The sequence below is a fragment of the Balaenoptera ricei genome, chromosome X (genome assembly GCF_028023285.1).
Source record: "Balaenoptera ricei isolate mBalRic1 chromosome X, mBalRic1.hap2, whole genome shotgun sequence".
In the NCBI taxonomy this organism is placed as follows: domain Eukaryota; kingdom Metazoa; phylum Chordata; class Mammalia; order Artiodactyla; family Balaenopteridae; genus Balaenoptera; species Balaenoptera ricei.
Window position 1 is genome coordinate 108,215,976 of NC_082660.1, and position 13,357 is coordinate 108,229,332.

General features: G+C 38.8%; 1 pseudogene; it reads right to left on the bottom strand.

The window, feature by feature from the left end:
- Positions 1 to 1,648: 1,648 nt before the first annotated feature.
- LOC132357582 (E3 ubiquitin-protein ligase Hakai-like) lies at positions 1,649 to 3,224 on the bottom strand (annotated as a pseudogene).
- Between the last annotated feature and the right edge of the window lie 10,133 nt (positions 3,225 to 13,357).

A 13,357-nucleotide genomic window follows, 5' to 3' on the forward strand; every position in this document is an offset into this window, starting at 1 on the left:
AATAGATTGCAGAGACAAAAAAGAACTCTTACCCTTTTATATACTTGTTAACCCATTAACATGTACATATGTTTTATATATATATATATGTTAATCTATTACATACACATTAATTGTATCTATCCAGAGCAAAAATAAAATCTCATCCTTTTTACAAGCAAGAAGTTACATCTTGGAACTAAATTCCCACAGACAGGGAGATAGGGTACCACTCTTGGTGTTCATTTTTCAAAGAAATGGCTCCTTGGCCCCAGGAATGACATTCCTGGGATGTAAAACTGCAAGAGGCTTATTTAGCTTTGAAAAAGATTTACATATATTTCAGAGGCAGAGCTAGCATTTATAATCTCAAGTTTTCTGAAGGAAATGCTAAAAGAAAATGGGAGGAGGAAAGTTCTCTACTTTTTGGCACTAGGGAAAATTTAATTTTTAAGATTTTATTTACCCTTATACTGGCAAGAAAAAGTCATAGACGGCCTATACTACCTAATATATTACTTGGATAGGGACTCACACATAGGAAGAAGAAACAGCCTTAGTAACTGGAACTTGAGTATGAGGTGAGCACTGGCTCTCAGGTGTTAGAAACAAGACAACAAAATGGAGTCACTTATGCTAAGTCCCAGGTCACCAAACTGAGACTTGACTTAATTACAGCTTTGGCTCTCCCAGACATGGAATCTTAACCCAATCAGCCAGAAATCACCTTATCGGCACTAGTTAGGCAACCTGCCTAACTAATCCCTGCCATCCCCTAACGGAAAGTAACCTTGCAATAACCAATCTGCTTTTTTGCCTAGGGTAACTTCCTTGTTCCTGTTCCCTTCTGCCTATAAAAGTTGCTCATTTTATACAGCTCCTCAGAGCTCTTTTCTATCTGCTAGATTGAATGCTGCCTGATTTGAATTCATAACTCTTAAAAATTTTAATATGCCTCAGTTCATCTTTTAACACAGGAAAGGGGCAATGGCCCATTAAAACTGGGGCATAAGATCAGGGTTGGAGTAGTAAGAGGGATTTGATGCTGGATTTGACAGATTTGGGCTAGAACTGCTTAAATACTTCTGGTTTGTGTGGTGTCTAGAATCCAGGGCAGAGCTCAGCCTGCAGGTGGTTTGGGCCACAGAGCCTAAGCTACAGTAAAGAAAAAGCAATTTGGGCCTAGAAACAAGAACGTTGGAAGTTACAGGGAGACAGATTTGTGTACAAAGGCCTTATTGTTCTTTTGCAACCATATTGAAATTTACTCTTTTTAGCCAGGTTAACAAAATGTATCACAAGAAAAACTAAACATTGGGTTTAATAAAAACAATACTTTTGAAAGCAGAATACAGTCCCCGCCCCCCCTCCCCCACCCAGGATATAATATTGCAAATGGTCACTTCTGGGATCAATTTACCATACTAGAGGAACAAAGTTGTTAAAGCATAATTAATCTCAACTGAGCCACTTATCTGCACTGTAGTAAAGTACTTAAAATCACTCCCAAGATCAAGGTTTAAAACCATTTGAAGAGAAAAGACTTTAAATGTTTTATAGCCACTTCTGTAAGAGGTGCTTTTCCTTCCCCAAATGGTCAAAGCTTAATGAGAAGGTTGACAATACTTTTCTTCCCCTCATATCTTATGTTCAAAAATATTTACTATTACTACTGGTAATATGGTTTATATCTTGTCTGATCTGGGAAGTGTAGTCCAAGAAGTGAGGTTTGAGAAAGGAAGACGCTGCTTTCCTGGAGGAAGGGGTGGTCCTCTGGGTGCAGGCCACATAACATGACTTACTTCCCCTAGTTATATAAATGGAGTGCCCAGAGTTCCTTGATCTTCCGTAAACTGGGGTAAAGAGTGAGCATTATAATGGTGAGAAGGATGTGTACTTACAGGTGGATTACCCTGTTGAGGTGAGGTAGGTCCTGGTGGAAGATATTTCATATAAGGTGGCATCTGAGCAATAATAGGTCTATGTAGAGGGTGGTGGAGTAGAAGTCACTGATGCACCTGAAGCGTGGCTATGAATCAAGTGAAAAGTACCTGTGGCCTGGAAAGGATGTGGCCTTTGATGACTTATTGATTGCAGAGGAGGTAGCGTGGTAAAATATTGCTGTGGAGGCATAGTTCCATGAGAGTTCAATACCACTGGTTGACCCTGATATTCAGGATGATGGTGAGGAATTGCAGAGGCAGGAGGTAGTGGTTCTCAGGTACCCGAATTTGAGTCATTCTGAATAGGGACAGTTACTAAATTGCTATGTTTTCTTGTTGAAATGTAAAGGTTTTCTGACTCAGCTTCCTGACTCACTGAAAGATATAGAGGTGAATTCATGGACAATGAACTCTGCTGGAGGAGCACTAATATCTTCTTGTGGCAGATTATATGGCTTGTGCAAACACTTTGCAAAGGAGGTAGTAGTATCATAAGGTATTGCTTTGGCAGAATATGGTTCATATGATGCTCATCTGGCGGTGTTATAAGATGATCAGATTTCAGTAGGTGGTGGGACAACATGCAGAATGAACATTTTCAAGTTGAGTACGGGCAAGAGAGTTTTCAGCTCTTGTATGGCCGTGGTTGATGAGCCTTTAAGTCTCTTTGAGACAAACACGATCTCTTGCATCCTTGAACAGTGCCACACATGAAGAGAGAACCTTGCGTATGCTTCTCAATTCGTTCCACAGGATTACTACAGCCTGGGAACATCTTACTGCCTTCTTTTCCATGTAAAATAGCACAGGCATAGCAAAAAGCATGCTTGCATGGAATCATCCGCCCATAGATTTTTAAAAAAAATTTTTTTAATTTTTTATTTAAAAAATTTTTTTTAATGCTATTCTTGTCTGCTTACATTCTTTTTTAATTTATATATGTATGTATGGCTTTGTTGGGTCTTCATTTCTGCGCGAGGGCCCTCTCTAGTTGCGGCAAGCGGGGGCCACTCTTCATCGCGGTGCGCGGGCCCCTCACCATCGCGGCCTCTCGTTGCCGAGCACAGGCTCTAGACGCGCAGGCCCAGCAATTGTGGCCCACGGGCCGAGTCGCTCCGCGGCATGTGGGATCCTCCCAGACCAGGGCTCCAACCCGCGTCCCCCACACTGGCAGGCAGACTCTCAACCACTGCGCCACCAGGGAAGCCCCGGCCCATAGATTTTAATTGGCAATTCGCATGTGTCACAGAAATGTACTGGGGTATCATCCTTTTCACCTAAGATGTTTATCCGAAAGTCCCAAAAAACATCTTCAACAGATCCTTGCTCATTTCTAAAAGCTTTACCCACTGGAGTCATACTAGTCCTCTGCACTACGATCGAATGGTTGGGCGCGCTCCGTGATTCAGCTCTCAGAGCACGAGGGGAGCGGAAGTCAACCTTACTGACCTGGGGCGCGCGTGTGCCGTACTCTCTTGAGTTCAGGAAGCGGAAGTACGTCCAGGTCACCGTACCTTTGACCTCTTCTTACCAACCTCCTTTCCAGTGAGAAAGTCTGGCAGAAGGAGAAAGAGTGAATATTTGAAGAGTTTTGGTGCCGAGGGCGCTTAGGCTGCTCTTGTTATGCTTCAAGAAAAAAAATAGCCTTTAACTGGAAAAAGAGACTAATCCGGAATGGGGGAGGGGAGAGCGTGCGTGTATGTGCTGGCACGCGCAAGCACAGTAGTACATGAAGGCAGAAGCCCGAGCAGGTAAGGCAGCCAGCCCATCCTTAAAGGTTTTTTTTTTTTTTTTAAACAATGCAGTGCTTTGCTTTTTGGAGGTGAAAGCTCACCCATCGTTTGAAATGTTCAAATAGAGACTGGAAAGCTTCTTGTCAGAGATGCTGTAGATCTAGCTTCTCAAACTTTTCTGACAAAGTACCCCTAATGGTAGAGAAAACTTTACTAAAACTGTGAGGGTAAGGGGGGGACAGAGTTCTAAGTACTTCTGAAAGCAAGATATTTCTCTGAATAGTTGTACTTTAAATTATAGGAATATTATATGAATATAACTTCCTTTTTTAGAATGTTTGTTTTAATAAAAAATAATACTTTTGATTACTTAGTTAAATTACTTGAATCTCTCCCTGCCCCTAAGTCTTTGAGTAATAGTGAAATCCCAGGAAGATGTGCCAGGATATGTGTCACACACTGCTGGATTTCCCCTCAGTTTTGGTACGCTAGTTTGTGATGCATGATAAAGAGTGGGTCCTTTACTGAATATCAATACAAGGTCATCCAGTAGGACTTGGAAACCTTTTTTATACAGAATCCTTTATAATGGTATTTGTATACAAGAGTATTTATCTGTGCATGAAAGTTCAAAGTTAAAAGCCCCAACAAAATAGGGAGGTGATTAGTCACATCATAAAATACCTTCCCATATCCCCAAATTTCTCATTTTGGTTCTTTAAATATTATATTCTCTTGGTATATTTGATATATGTTTATAGAGTATTAACAACTTGTTGGAGAGACCTTAGTAAAATCAAAAATTAAGGGGCAAATAATCAGTAATGATGACTACTCCAAGATGGATATGAAGCATATTAGAAATGATGATATTTGTTTATGGAAAGATAAGGCTGGTTATACAGAAATGTCATTTGTACCCACCTTTTGGGAACCTAGTCTACTTTAAAGTGAGGCTCACCCTCCCTGTGATAGCTTCATTTCATACTGTACAGAATAAGTGTTCTCATTCTTATTTACAAAGCAACTTTGCAAAGGAAGTGATGAACTATCATGACCAAATATGCCAAATACATGATTAAAAAATAATTAAAGGGTAGGTCAGAGCAGGAAATTGCCCTCATTAAGCAGATTATTCATTTCTGCTGAAACGCCAAGGCACAGTCAAAGCTGACCTTTGCCAAACAAAAAAAGTCAGCAGGGATGTTGCACCAGGTTGAAAATGCTGCAGAGAAAAGAAAAAAAGATTAAAAGCCATAAAAGCATTTTTTGATGGTCTCCATTTAGATATTGGAATTGCCGAAGCATACAGCTAGATCAGAATATTTTTGCAATAATACTCCATGATTGATGCTGGGGAAAATTTCACATTTGCTGATACACTTTGTAAAAGAAAAAATATATAGCCACATGGGACATTTTATCAGAGAGAGTGAGTGAGCAACAGAGATAGGGTTAAAAAGAATAATAGACCCCCTTTTGATGTTGGAAATGATGATGAAGCTTACAGGTGGTAAAAAGAAGGAATCAAGGGCAGAGGCTTAGGGAAAAGTTACTTTGTCCATTTCATTACTGATGAATTCTTGAAAAGTTGCATGTAAGTAGGCACCAGTTTTCTCATCCTGACCTATAATATCATTTCACGACTGTTTTGTCTTTATTTTGAATTTGTCACCTGTGGGCAATGGCTACTGATACTTAAGCTTTTTTTAAAATTGAAATATAGTGGATACTGCTACTTAGGCTTTTGGTTTCTTTGGCCTTCTGCCAAATAGCTAATGCCATACAAGTAAATACATGTGTACCAGGGGACCTTGTGACTTAGTGTACACTCTTCTTTTTGCAAAATAATCCTGCTTGAAGTGGTTTTCAAACCTTTTTCTGTATTCAGAAAGGTGCAGCTGCTCTGAGTGAAGTCAGAGTAGGGGAGCCCAGAGTGTTACCTCCTTAACACTCCCACAGCTCTGGCATCCTTTCACCCCCTCTTATAGTTGTCTTTTAGGCAGTTCAGTGAAGCACAGTTTTAATACCACTCCTCAAATACATGTTTTCTCAGCTGACGTATAAAATGTTTATAATGAACCATGTCGTATATCCAAAAGAATAATAGATGAGCACCCATATGTCTACCACCTAGCTTAAGCAATAGAGCATTATCAGCCCACTTGAAAGCTGCTGCACTCTCATGAAAGGAAAGCAGTATACTCAATTGTGTGTTCATCATCCTCTTGCTATTTTCAGTTTAAAAAATCACATATGTATATACATTTATGCAAAATATTGTTTACTTTTGCATGTTTTTTACTTTGTAGGGATGGAGTAATACTGTGACTTTATTCCCTTAACATTATATTTCTGAGATATTTCATGTTATTGCATGTATTTTATTCATTTTCAGTATTCCGTTGTATGAATATATTATAAATTTTTCCTATAGATGAATATTTGGTTTGTTCTCAGATTTATAAGTGCTGCTATGAAACATTCTGTACATGTGTCTTGTACATGTTCAAAAATTTTTCTATGGTATGTGTACAGGAGAGGAAGTACTAGATCATAGAGAATAAGCATATTCAACTTTTCCAAAGAGTTCATATCAATTTATCAGCAGAGTGTAAAAGTTTTTGTTGCTCCTCATCTTCACCAACACTTCTTATTAACAGATTTTTAATTTATTACAGATTTGGTGGTTGTAAACTTCATATCATTATGTTTCTGTTTTGTGTTTCTCTGATTACAAGTGAGGTTGCACAGCTTTTCATGTTTTATAGGCCATTTATAATTCCTCTTTTGTCAAATACCTGTTCATATCATTGGACCATTTTTCTGTTGAACAATTTGTATTTTTCATTAATAGTTTGTAGGAGTTTTTTATATCTTTCTGATACTAATTCTTTGCCAGTTATATGACTTAACAATTGTCTCCTCTAAGTTTGTAAGTTGCCTTTTAATTTCTTTATGGTGTCTTGTGATACGCAACTTGTCAATTTTGATGCTTTAGAATTATCCATCTTTTTCTTTATGATTAGTGTTTCTCTGATATGCTTAAAATGTTTTCCCTAACCTGAGATCATAAAAGATATTTTCCCTTACAATTTTTTTTTTTAAGTTTGGTCTTTCAAATGGAGTCTTCTTTAATTGACCTGCAACTGATTTTGTATGGTGTAATGTAGGGATCCATTTTTTTTCTCCATATAAATAGTTATCCCAGAACCATTTATTAGATAACCCATTCTTTCTCTTCTTATCTTCAGTGGGTAACTCTGTCATATATTTGGTTTTCATATATGCATAAGTCTGTTTCTGGATTCTCTATTCCATTCCATTGGCCTATTTTCTTATCCCATCTTAATTGCTGTGGCTTTATAAAGTTTTAAGATTTTGGAAAAGGGAACAAATCTCCCCAACTTTTCAGGATCATTTTGCTTATTCTTGGCCATTTGTTCTGTGAAGATATTTTAGGTTGGTGGGATATTGGAGAGAGGGATGAAGGAGTTAAGGAAAAGAAAGGGAGAGAAGAAGGGTTACAAACATTTGCTCATGCTACAGTTATTCTAAAAGTCAATGCTGCTTTTGAAGTCAGGTATTTTCAAAGATCAGAAAAGCTGCCTGCCTAAATTTACTGGTATTGCTGTCAGTACTCTGTGAGATGCACAGGGTTAATGTAATTTTTATTTCTTCTAAGACTTATTTCTTTGGGATCTCACTGTTTCTTGGGATGGGCAGTATACCATTGTGATTAAAAAAACATGGCCTCTGCTATCAGGCATGCTTCTGTTTAAATTTCTGCTCTGCTACCTACTACCTATGTGACCTTAGGAATAATACTTAATTTTTCTGAGACTTAGTATTGTCTTTTTGGTCTGTGGATGGTGGTGGTGGTGGTAGTGGTGGTGATTATGATGATAATAATAATAATATAACTATTATAGTTATATTATTATTATTTACCTACTGTGTTAGTTTTCTATTGCTGCTATAACAAATTACCACAAACGTAGTGCCTCAAAACAACACAAATTTATTATCTTATGCTTCTGTAGGTCAGAAGTCTGACAAGGCTCTTGGTGGACTAAAGTCAAGTTTTCAGGAGGGTTCCTTTTTGGAAGCTTTTGGGGAGATTCCATTTCCTTGCTCATTCAGATTGTTAGCAGAATTCAGTTTCTTGCAGTTTCTTGTTGGCTGTTAGCTGACAGACGGTCCCAGCTTGTGGAGGTCACCTGCATTCCTTGGCTTGTGGCTCCCTTCTTCCATCTTCAAAGCCAACAATGGTGGGTTTGAGTCCCTCTTACCTTCCAAATCTTTTTTGCCTCTTTTTCCATCACATCACAGAGACACAAAAGAGAAACACAGGGAAAAAGACCATGTAATGACCGAGGCAGAGGGTGGAGTGATGCAACTGGGGAATGCCAAGGATTGCTGGCAACCACCAGAAGCTAGGAAGAGGAAAGGAAAGATTCTTCCCTACAGCTTTCAGAAAGAGCATGGCCCTGCTAACACCTTGATTTTGCACGTCTAGCCTTCAGAATTGTGAGAGAATACATTCCTGTTGTTGTAAGCCACCTAGTTTGTGGAATTTTGTTATGGCAGCTCAGTAAACTAGTATAACAGCTTACCGTGTTTTCCCAAATTGGTTTTTCTTTGAAGTAGCGTATGAAAAATGATCTTGTTAATTTCCAGTGTATAAGACACCTACATTCAAATATATGCCCTAAGGTATGGGCAGTACCCTAAGAAAGACTTGTTTGGCATAGCCCCTAATGGTAGAATTAAGATCGATGAGTAAAAGTTCTAAGGAAACTGATTTTTAGTTCAATATATAGAGTTTTCTAACAATTACAATAGTACATGGCAGTAAGAGCTGTCCTAATAGTCAGACCCCAGACCTTTGGTTGAGGTAGTGGAACTAGTTTTTCATGAATGTTTTGGATAAAAAATTCATTTTAAAGAGAATTAGATGGGGGAGGGAAGGATTGGGAGTTTGGGATTAGCAGATGCAAACTATTATATAGGATGGGTAAACAACAGAGTCCTACTGTATAGCACAGGGAACTATATTTAGTATCTTGTAATAAACCATAATGGAACAGAATATGCAAAAGAATACATATATAAATATTTTATATATATTTACATATATGTAACTGAATCACTTTGCTATACACCAGAAACTAACACAACATTGTAAATCAACTATACTTCAATAAAATTTAAAAAATAAAAAATACCATGAGAATATCTGATTCTCTTTAAACAAGTAAGAATAATTTTTTACATCGTAACAGAAAAGTCTGAACTGGTGCTCACTAACTTAGATCTGTTGGGCTGGCCAAAAAGTTTGTTCAGGTTAGTTTGTAGCAGAAAAACCCGAACGAACTTTTTGGCCAACCCAATATAAGAAAACTACAGAACACTGTTACCAACATTTTTTGCATGAAGTTCAAACAGTTGGTTGATCAAGAACAAAATTTGGTTAAGTGATTATCCAGTCTACAAGGATACATCCAAATCAATTGCTAGAATTATTTTTAAAAAAGCAATAAATCATCCATTTATTGAGTGTTCCCTGTGTGGTATAAGAGATATAGATGATGCCCTAGTTGGTTTTATCCTCTGGCTGAGTTGTGTAGTAGACGTTTGCTGGGTGCCTTTATGGGATACGTTCTCTTCCTAACAATATTCAGATTTTCCTTCTGATATCCACCCCTGTCCTTCACAGGCCACTTGCTTCAGGCTACCTAATCAGGGTGAATTTTAGTTCTCTTATTTGGAATGCTGCTAAGATGTTCTGTGTGTCCCTCTGGATATTAGTAAGAAATACGTAGTCTTAATTGTGGCTGGCAACTGTATTATTGCCAAGAGAGGAACCAGTTTTAGGATAAAGCTGCCACTGAGGATGTCAGAGCAGAAAGATATAAGGAAATTGAGTCCTTGAAGATATCATTGAATTACTGGGTCAACCAATATCTGGACGATCCGGTTAAGTGAGAAAATAAATCCACTTTTTGTTTAAGCCAGTTTGCATTGGGTTTTCTGTTCTTCCCAGCATAAAGTCTTATCCGGTATGTTCATAAATCAACTGAAAAACAATAAATGACAGTATATAAAGTATGTAGTCAAGTGCTAGATACACTGACGATAAACCACCAGCAGCATCAGCATTATTCCAGGGAACTTGATAGAAATGCAAATTTTCAGGCCTCAGATTTTCTGACTCAAACTCTGCAAGTGGGGCCTAGTAATCTTTGTTTTAACAAGCCCTACAGGGGATTCTGATGTATGCTAAGGTTTGGAAACCACTACCCCAGAAGTTCAGGAAAGGAAGACTTCATGGAGAAGGTGAGACAAACTAAATATAGGAGCAGTATAGACTTTTGCAAAGAAGGTGTATAAACCAGAATGAATAAAGGTACAGAGGTAGGAATGAATGTTATTTATTGGGCAGTATCTGGCTAATTGTGACTTTAATAAAATAGTGAAAGATTAAAATTGCATAGGTAGTAGGGTAGCAGAGAGTTAGTGGCTGAGATTGTTTTTAATTTTTGTCCTGTTACTCTCATTTTACCTGAACTCATTAAAAACTTGAGCAATAGAATGAAATATTGGTATTCTCCATTGTAGGCAATATATGTTGAGATCAACCTGTTTGGACTATAGCCATAGAATATTAAGAGCATCAAGTCATAGCAAGAGGATTGTCTAGTCTTGTATTGGTGTCAGGTAGATAGAGAAGCCTCCTTCCTGGACTTCGAAAATTTGTTTGAAGGGAGTTACTTTTATCTTGTCAAAATCTGACACGAGCAGGGTGACACCAGCAGTGAGAATTTAACCTGCCCTGGCTTTATGAGATATTTGGTATATTCTTTGTCTTCTTCCTCCTTCCTTTACATATTTTGTGGGAGAAGTTTCCACCTGAAATACCGATGTCATGTCCAAGGTTGTACATCACCACTCACACTGCCTGCTCTGTTTGATTATGTGTGCTTGGATGGAACTGTTTACATTCCACCTTTTCCCTAAAGCAGTGTAAGCCATGCATAATGATGCAGCCTGTGGAATTATGGAATGGGAGCTGACTTTGGCTCAGAGAGAATGCTGGAAAATGAGAGAGAAGCATTTTAAAGGCTAAAGTGCTAATGGCTTCAAGAAGCCAAACACTAGACCTTAAAGTCTACCTATTTCCCAAACTTGTCTAGACCTAAGTTTATGGTGGTAGTGGGGGTGTGTGTAAGTGACAGTGGCATTGAAGGAGGAGAGGAAGGGTTTTAACCTAATGGTGCAAATAACTTTTCCATATTGACAACTAGCTTTTTGCTAAGGAGTGCCAGAACAGTGAATAAGCATTTCTAAAGCAGAGGCAGTGCTTAGTGTATTTAGTCATTATTTAATTCCTCTTGATAATGGGGCTTCATTTTAGAGAGGATTTAATGGTCTTGATATTGAGTGACCTTGGTATGGCAAAGACACGTGTGTGTGTGTGTGTGTGTGTGTGTGTATGTGTGTGTAAAATGCAAATAATGGAAGTGGCTTTGGAGTTGGGCCAAAAAGCCATCAGCACCAAGGTAAGGTTACTTTAGATCTGCTTGCTTTGCAGGTCAGATTGAAGGATGCCTGAGACAAGCAATAAATTCTTGCCCTCTGCCTCTTTGGGAGGACAAATCAGCCAATGAATCACCTCTTGTTTGTTCAGATAGACTGACCCATCATTTCACTTGCTTTGAGGGTCTAAAGTTTAATTTTTTCCTTTCTTAGGGGATAAGGGAGTGATTGTGGGAAGAAAATGGTCAAATCATGGGACACTAGTGAGTTGTACGGCTAGAGGAGTCATTTCGACCTCACTCTTTGCTTGGAGGAGCAATTTGGAGCTATGCTAGCTTGTTCCCTGGTGGGGCGATTTCTGCAGGCAGAATGGTTTCCATGGGTACAGGCTGGTGGAGACTTGGATTTCCAATGTTTTTTTGTTTTTTTTTGTTTTTTTTTGTTTTTTGTTTTTTTTTAAAAGGTGGTGCTTTGATAGCCTTAACAAAGGACTGATAACTGCTGCACATTATCCTAGAGTCTCTAACCAGTTTTTGCTAGCTCTGGGCTGTGAAGCTTTGGCTGTTTTGGGGGCATGAATATGTGCATTGCTTCCTTTCCTTATTCTGGAGGTTTCAAGCTCTGGTATGTTTCTAATGGAGCCTTTGAAATGCTCTGCTTCTGGGTTCATTTTCAATCATGAAATGCATCTCTGACATTCAATGTGAGTTGTTTGAAGCTAAAGGAAGATATATAGTTTGACAAACTCCACAGTGTCTATTGTGAAGTGCTTAACATGAGATAAGGCCCTACTGCAGCCAACATACCCATGAGACAACTGACTGTATGTAGAATATTAAGAGCAGAAGAATTTATTGGGGAAGTATTAAGGGGAAGAATTTATTGCTTGTCTCAGGCATCCTTCAATCTGACCTGCAAAGCAAGCAGATCTAAAGTAACCTTAGCTTGGTGCTGATGGCTTTTTGGCCCAACTACTAAGGATTAGACCCTGGGGTGAAAGTGAAGATACAAAGATGTTAAACATATAGATTGTCTGCATACAACTGGTTTACTGATTTTGTTATTGTGTTTCTTTTATAAAATTTACTGTTTTTTGGTTGGTTTTCCTGTTGGTGAGTACAAGGTACCCTTAGACTGCAGTTCTGCCTCTCTACTTTCTTAACAGTGTGGCTTTGGGTAAGTCTTACCCTCTCAGTCTCAGTTAACCCAACTGTAAAATAGAGATAACACTTGATCTTTGTCATACATAGGGTTATTGTAAGTGTAGTGAATGATCCCCGTTGGAGTCTAAGCTGGTATTACTCTACTAATTGGGCGTCTCTGGGCACATCTGGAAGGACTATGAGGCACATTTGCCAGGAGTCAGTTCTTATAAAGGACCACAGGGTCTCTTGGAAAAGAACTCCAAAGCAAAAAAGCTTCAGGCACATGAACTTGCCATAGGAGTAGTGCTAGGAAGCCACAGTAAAAGAAATAGCAGAGTCTTGATAAAGATAATCAAGTCCAAAGCGAAAAGATAGTTGGAGCACTTTAGTCTAAGCCACAGACCAAAACAGCCTATATTGGAGTTGTAGGGAAATGTAGGAGATGAAAATCATATTTGGGAGGGCTAAGCAAAAGCTGTGGCAAGAAAGGAAATGACAGGCACTGGAGTACTGGGTTCCACAGTCCTTCTAACCATTAGGAGAGAGGTAGTGTCCATTACCTATTCCTGGACTATGGGGTTTACCCACTGGATGGTACACTAGTTTTACATTTCCTCTTCGCTGTGTAGATGGTAATTCAGAGATCTTGATATAAATAAAATTTGATCAAAAGAAACAGATATGTACAAGTTCCTAAGGTAAATGAGTCTCTGTTAGTCCACTTGTTTCCCAGAGGTTGTGTTCAGGGTATAGGGACAGAATGTGACTGGCCAGTCAAGGCTCAGCTAAACTCTGTGGATGAGAAGGTGGTGGTGAGGTCTGGTGTTTTTACTTTAGTCTCGTTAGTTTGGTGGGCCTGGGAAATTGAGCTGATCAACTAGGTACTGTGAGTGTGGCACGTGCAACCTGGGCAGGAGTGTCTTTGTGGGAAAGAAGTTGGCTGTCGCTCTTATGATAGCTGAGGTACCTGAGAACTGGCTTCTGCTTCACAGAGTAGGATGAGGAGGCAGGTAGGTAG